The following is a 7,784-nucleotide window of genomic DNA, read 5'->3' as shown; positions in this document are numbered from 1 at the left end:
CTCCATGGCTCTGTTCTCACTCGCAGTCACTCCAGGGCTCTGTCCTCACTCTCAGTCACTCCAGGGCTCTGTCCTCACTCTCTGTCACTCCAGGGCTCTGTCCTCACTCTCAATCATTCCAGGGCTCTGTCCTCACTCTCCAGTCACTCCAGGGCTCTGTCCTCCTTCTCAGTTACTCCAGGGCTCTGTTCTCACTTAGTCACTCCATGGCTCTGTTCTCACTTAGTCACTCCAGGGCTCTGTCCTCACTCTCAGTCACTCCATGGCTCTGTTCTCACTTAGTCACTCCAGGGCTCTGTTCTCACTCTCAGTCACTCCAGGGCTCTGTTCTCACTCTCAGTCACTCCAGGCCTCTGTCCTCACTCTCAGTCACTCCAGGGCTCTGTCCTCATTCTCAGTCACTCCAGGGCTCTGTCCTCACTCTCAGTCACTCCAGGCCTCTGTCCTCACTCTCAGTCACTCCAGGGCTCTGTCCTCACTCTCAGTCACTCCAGGGCTCTGTCCTCACTCTCTGTCACTCCAGAGCTCTGTCCTCATTCTCAGTCACTCCAGGGCTCTGTTCTCACTCTCAGTCACTCCAGGGCTCTGTTCTCACTCTCAGTCACTCCAGGGCTCTGTCCTCACTCTCTGTCACTCCAGAGCTCTGTCCTCATTCTCAGTCACTCCAGGGCTCTGTCCTCACTCTCTGTCACTCCAGAGCTCTGTCCTCACTCTCAGTCACTCCAGGGCTCTGTCCTCACTCTCAGTCACCAGTGTTCTGTCCCAAATGGAACCCCATTCACTATAATGCTCTACTTTTACAATACTGACTGTCATTATAACTACATCATTGCAGTGTTGTTAAGGGAACGAGTGTGTGTGTGTGTGTGTGTGTGTGTGAACTCTGGGTGTCAGCAGAAACACTAAGATCTGTCTCACTGTTCGACGCTTTGTCTGCGTATGTCTCATATGCACACCCACAGCGAGAGAGAGACACACACAGACACAGACACAGAGAGAGAGAGAGAGAGAGAGAGAGAGAGAGAGAGACGAGAGAGAGAGAGAGAGAGCAGGGACACACACACACACACACACACACACACACAAACAAACACATGCTCTGAGCCTAATCAGGCTGAGCCACTAAGAAGCATGCAGTGTCTGTGTTGCAGTGTGTGTGTGTGTGCAGTGTGTGTGTGTCTGTGTGGAACAGAGCTGCTGTTGTCTAGGGGAAAACAACAGGGTCATTTTACGTAACAACCCTTTAATCTCCTAGCTACCTTTTTACTGCTCTGTGTTCTGATTATCTACGACCGGTTCTGTCTGGTTGCGGCTGCCCTCTCTCTATGCGCACAGGGCTGTTCTTGCCCCGTGTGTATGAATATACAATGTGTGGTGTGGCCAGTGGGTAACTTGAGGACACTCTCTGAGAGAACAGTAATGACCCGTGTGTGTGTGTGTGTGTGTGTGTGTGTGTGTGTGTGTGTGTGTGTGTGTGTGTGTGTGTGTGTGTGTGTGTGTGTGTGTGTGTGTGTGTGTGTGTGTAAACGTGTCCCAAAAATAATGGCACTGTCTCTATGCACATTGACAGGACTCTACACACTGACAGGACTCTACACACCGACAGGACTCTACACACTGACAGGACTCTACACACTGACATGACTCTACACACCGACAGGACCCAACACACTGACAGGACTCTACAAACTGACAGGACTCTACACACTGACAGGACTCTACACACTGACAGGACTCTACACACTGACAGGACTCTACACACTGACAGGACTCTACACACTGACAGGACTCTACAAATTGACAGGACCCAACACACTGACAGGACTCTACACACTGACAGGACTCTACACACTGACAGGACTCTACAAACTGACAGGACTCTACACACTGACAGGACTCTACACACCGACAGGACCCTACACACTGACACACTGACAGGACTCTACACACTGACAGGACTCTACACACTGACAGGACTCTACACACTGACAGGACTCTACACACCGACAGGACTCTACACACTGACAGGACTCTACACACTGACAGGACTCTACACACTGACAGGACTCTACACACCGACAGGACTCTACACACCGACATGACTCTACACACCGACAGGACTCTACACACCACCGACAGGACTCTACAAACTGACAGGACTCTACACACTGACAGGACTCTACACACCTGACAGGACTCTACACACCGACAGGACTCTACACACCGACAGGACTCTACACACCGACAGGACTCTACACACCGACAGGACTCTACACACCGACAGGACTCTACACACCGACAGGACCCTACACACCGACAGGACTCTACACACTGACAGGACTCTACACACTGACAGGACTCTACACACTGACATGACTCTACACACTGGCAGGACTCTACACACTGACAGGACTCTACACACTGACAGGACTCTACACACTGACAGGACTCTACACACTGACAGGACTCTACACCCCAACACACTGACGGGACTCTACAAACTGACAGGACCCAACACACTGACAGGACTCTACACACCGACAGGACTCTACACACTGACAGGACTCTACACACTGACAGGACTCTACACACCGACAGGACTCTACACACCGACAGGACCCTACACACCGACAGGACTCTACACACTGACAGGACTCTACACACTGACAGGACTCTACACACTGACATGGCTCTGCACTGGCAGGACTCTACACACTGACAGGACTCTACACACTGACAGGACTCTACACACTGACAGGACTCTACACACTGACAGGACTCTACACACTGGCAGGACTCTACACACTGACACCCAACACACTGACAGGACTCTACACACTGACAGGACTCTACACACTGACAGGACTCTACACACTGACATGACTCTACACACTGGCAGGACTCTACACACTGACAGGACTCTACACACTGACAGGACTCTACACTGGCAGGACTCTACACACTGACAGGACTCTACACACTGACAGGACTCTACACACTGACAGGACTCTACACACTGACAGGACTCTACACACTGACAGGACTCTACACACTGACAGGACCCTACCACTGACAGGACTCTACACACTGACAGGACTCTACACACTGACAGGACTCTACACACTGACAGGACTCTACACACTGACAGGACTCTACACACTGACAGGACTCTACACACTGACAGGACTCTACACACTGACAGGACTCTACACACTGACAGGACTCTACACACTGACAGGACTCTACACACTGGCAGGACTCTACACACTGACAGGACTCTACACACTGACAGGACTCTACACACTGACAGGACTCTACACACCGACAGGACTCTACACACTCACATTTTGGATGTGATGTTTGGAGCGTGGTAGTGAGTGTTGCAAGCAGGACAGGCGATTTTTATGCGCTTCAGCACTCGGCTGTCCTGTTCTGTGAGCTTGTGTGGCCTACCACTTGCGGCTGAGCCGTTGTTGCTCCTAGGCGTTTCCACTTCACAATAACAGCACTTATAGTTTATCGGAGCAGCTCTGGCTGGGCAGACATTTGACGAACTGACTTGATAGAAAGGTGGCATCCTATGACGGTGCCACGTTGAAAGTCACTGATCTTTTCAGTACAGGCCATTGAACTGACAACGTTTGTCTAAGGAGATTGCATGGCTTTGTGCTCAATCTTATACACCTGACAGCAAACAGGTGTGTCTGAAATAGTCTAATCCACTCATTTGAAGGGTGTCCACATACCTTTGGCCATGTAGTGTGTCAACCAATATCACTCCAGTATCCCTGCACATTGTAAATATGGTATTGGAACTGTCCCTGTATAAAGCTTCTTTACTTTCTCCTGGTCTTGTTTTCTGATGTTTTTTCTTTTTCTACCTTGCTATTTTCAGTACTACATTGTTGGTGTCTGAGTTGGTTAGAAAAAGGCATTTCACTGTACTTGTGCAGGTGACGTTAAAACTTCAACTTGTATGGTTGAATGTGGCCCTGTGTATATGAGGCTGTGTCAGAGTGTAGGGTTGAATGGGCCCTGTGTATATGACGCTGTGTGTCAGAGTGTAGGGTTGAATGGGCCCTGTGTATATGAGGCTGTGTGTCAGAGTGTAGGGTTGAATGTGGCCCTGTGTATATGAGGCTGTGTGTCAGAGTGTAGGGTTGAATGGGCCCTGTGTATATGACGTTGTGTCAGAGTGTAGGGTTGAATGGCCCTGTGTATATGAGGCTGTGTGTCAGAGTGTAGGGTTGAATGGGCCCTGTGTATATGAGGCTGTGTGTCAGAGTGTAGGGTTGAATGGGCCCTGTGTGTCAGAGTGTAGGGTTGAATGGGCCCTGTGTATATGAGGCTGTGTGTCAGAGTGTAGGGTTGAATGGACCCTGTGTATATGAGGCTGTGTGTCAGAGTGTAGGGTTGAATGGGCCCTGTGTATATGTGGCTGTGTGTCAGAGTGTAGGGTTGAATGGGCCCTGTGTATATGAGGCTGTGTGTCAGAGTGTAGGGTTGAATGGGCCCTGTGTATATGAGGCTGTGTGTCAGAGTGTAGGGTTGAATGGGCCCTGTGTGTCAGAGTGTAGGGTTGAATGGACCCTGTGTATATGACGCTGTGTGTCAGAGTGTAGGGTTGAATGGGCCCTGTGTATATGAGGCTGTGTGTCAGAGTGTAGGAGGTTGAATGGGCCCTGTGTATATGAGGCTGTGTGTCAGAGTGTAGGGTTGAATGGGCCCTGTGTGTCAGAGTGTAGGGTTGAATGGACCCTGTGTATATGTCAGAGTGTAGGGTTGAATGGGCCCTGTGTATATGACGCTGTGTGTCAGAGTGTAGGGTTGAATGGGCCCTGTGTGTCAGAGTGTAGGGTTGAATGGACCCTGTGTGTATATGAGGCTGTGTGTCAGAGTGTAGGGTTGAATGGGCCCTGTGTATATGACGCTGTGTGTCAGAGTGTAGGGTTGAATGGGCCCTGTGTATATGAGGCTGTGTGTCAGAGTGTAGGGTTGAATGGGCCCTGTGTGTCAGAGTGTAGGGTTGAATGGACCCTGTGTATATGAGCTGGTGTCAGAGTGTAGGGTTGAATGGGCCCTGTGTATATGACGCTGTGTGTCAGAGTGTAGGGTTGAATGGGCCCTGTGTCAGAGTGTAGGGTTGAATGGACCCTGTGTATATGACGCTGTGTCAGAGTGTAGGGTTGAATGGGCCCTGTGTATATGACGCTGTGTGTCAGAGTGTAGGGTTGAATGGGCCCTGTGTATATGACGCTGTGTCAGAGTGTAGGGTTGAATGGGCCCTGTGTATATGAGGCTGTGTGTCAGAGTGTAGGGTTGAATGGGCCCTGTGTGTCAGAGTGTAGGGTTGAATGGACCCTGTGTATATGAGGCTGTGTGTCAGTGTGTAGGGTTGAATGGGCCCTGTGTATATGACGCTGTGTGTCAGAGTGTAGGGTTGAATGGGCCCTGTGTGTCAAGTGTGGGGTTGAATGGACCCTGTATATGACGCTGTGTGTCAGAGTGTAGGGTTGAATGGGCCCTGTGTATATGACGCTGTGTGTCAGAGTGTAGGGTTGAATGGGCCCTGTGTATATGAGGCTGTGTGTCAGAGTGTAGGGTTGAATGGGCCCTGTGTGTCAGAGTGTAGGGTTGAATGGACCCTGTGTATATAGCTGTGTGTCAGAGTGTAGGGTTGAATGGGCCCTGTGTATATGAGGCTGTGTGTCAGAGTGTAGGGTTGAATGGGCCCTGTGTATATGAGGCTGTGTGTCAGAGTGTAGGGTTGAATGGGCCCTGTGTATATGAGGCCCTGTGTCAGAGTGTAGGGTTGAATGGGCCCTGTGTATATGACGCTGTGTGTCAGAGTGTAGGGTTGAATGGGCCCTGTGTATATGAGGCTGTGTGTCAGAGTGTAGGGTTGAATGGGCCCTGTGTATATGAGGCCGTGTGTCAGAGTGTAGGGTTGAATGGGCCCTGTGTATGACGCTGTGTGTCAGAGTGTAGGGTTGAATGGGCCCTGTGTATATGAGGCTGTGTGTCAGAGTGTAGGGTTGAATGGGCCCTGTGTATATGAGGCTGTGTGTCAGAGTGTAGGGTTGAATGGACCCTGTGTATATGAGGCTGTGTCAGAGTGTAGGGTTGAATGGGCCCTGTGTATATGAGGCTGTGTGTCAGAGTGTAGGGTTGAATGGGCCCTGTGTATATGACACTGTGTGTCAGAGTGTAGGGTTGAATGGACCCTGTGTATATGAGGCTGTGTGTCAGAGTGTAGGGTTGAATGGGCCCTGTGTATATGACACTGTGTGTCAGAGTGTAGGGTTGAATGGGCCCTGTGTATATGAGGCTGTGTGTCAGAGTGTAGGGTTGAATGGGCCCTGTGTATATGACACTGTGTGTCAGAGTGTAGGGTTGAATGGACCCTGTGTATATGAGGCTGTGTGTCAGAGTGTAGGGTTGAATGGGCCCTGTGTATAGGAGGCTGTGTGTCAGAGTGTATGGTTGAATGGGCCCTGTGTATATGAGGCTGTGTGTCAGAGTGTAGGGTTGAATGGGCCCTGTGTGTCAGAGTGTAGGGTTGAATGGGCCCTGTGAATGACCTGTGTGTCAGAGTGTAGGGTTGAATGGGCCCTGTGTATATGAGGCTGTGTGTCAGAGTGTAGGGTTGAATGGGCCCTGTGTATATGACACTGTGTGTCAGAGTGTAGGGTTGAATGGGCCCTGTGTATGTAGGGTTGAATGGACCCTGTGTGTCAGTGGTCAGAGTGTAGGGTTGAATGGGCCCTGTGTATATGAGGCTGTGTGTCAGAGTGTAGGGGTTGAATGGGCCCTGTGTATATGACACTGTGTGTCAGAGTGTAGGGTTGAATGGACCCTGTGTATATGAGGCTGTGTGTCAGAGTGTTGGGTTGAATGGGCCCTGTGTATAGGAGGCTGTGTGTCAGAGTGTAGGGTTGAATGGACCCTGTGGTGTGTCAGAGTGTAGGCCCTGTGTATATGAGGCTGTGTCAGAGTGTAGGGTTGAATGGGCCCTGTGTATATGACGCTGTGTGTCAGAGTGTAGGGTTGAATGGGCCCTGTGTGTATGAGGCTGTGTCAGAGTGTGGGTTGAATGGGCCCTGTGTATATGACGCTGTGTCAGAGTGTAGGGTTGAATGGGCCCTGTGTATATGAGGCTGTGTGTCCAGAGTGTAGGGTTGAATGGGCCCTGTGTATATGAGGCCGTGTGTCAGAGTGTAGGGTTGAATGGGCCCTGTGTATATGAGGTGTGTCAGAGTAGGGTTGAATGGACCCTGTGTATGGGAGCGCTGTGTGTCAGTGTAGGGTTGAATGGGCCCTGTGTATATGAGGCTGTGTGTCAGAGTGTAGGGTTGAATGTGGCCCTGTGTATATGAGGCTGTGTGTCAGAGTGTAGGGTTGAATGGGCCCTGTGTATATGAGGCCGTGTGTCAGAGTGTAGGGTTGAATGGACCCTGTGTATGTGAGGCTGTGTGTCAGAGTGTAGGGTTGAATGGGCCCTGTGTATATGAGGCTGTGTGTCAGAGTGTAGGGTTGAATGGACCCTGTGTATATGACGCTGTGTGTCAGAGTGTAGGGTTGAATGGACCCTGTGTATATGAGGCTGTGTCAGAGTGTAGGGTTGAATGGGCCCTGTGTATATGACGCTGTGTGTCAGAGTGTAGGGTTGAATGGGCCCTGTGTATATGAGGCTGTGTGTCAGAGTGTAGGGTTGAATGGGCCATGTGTATATGACGCTGTGTGTCAGAGTGTAGGGTTGAATGGGCCCTGTGTATATGACGCTG

Source organism: Oncorhynchus masou, unplaced genomic scaffold (genome assembly GCF_036934945.1).
Source record: "Oncorhynchus masou masou isolate Uvic2021 unplaced genomic scaffold, UVic_Omas_1.1 unplaced_scaffold_4245, whole genome shotgun sequence".
Classification (NCBI taxonomy): Eukaryota; Metazoa; Chordata; class Actinopteri; order Salmoniformes; family Salmonidae; genus Oncorhynchus; species Oncorhynchus masou.
Note: the sequence above shows the minus strand (reverse complement) of the source record.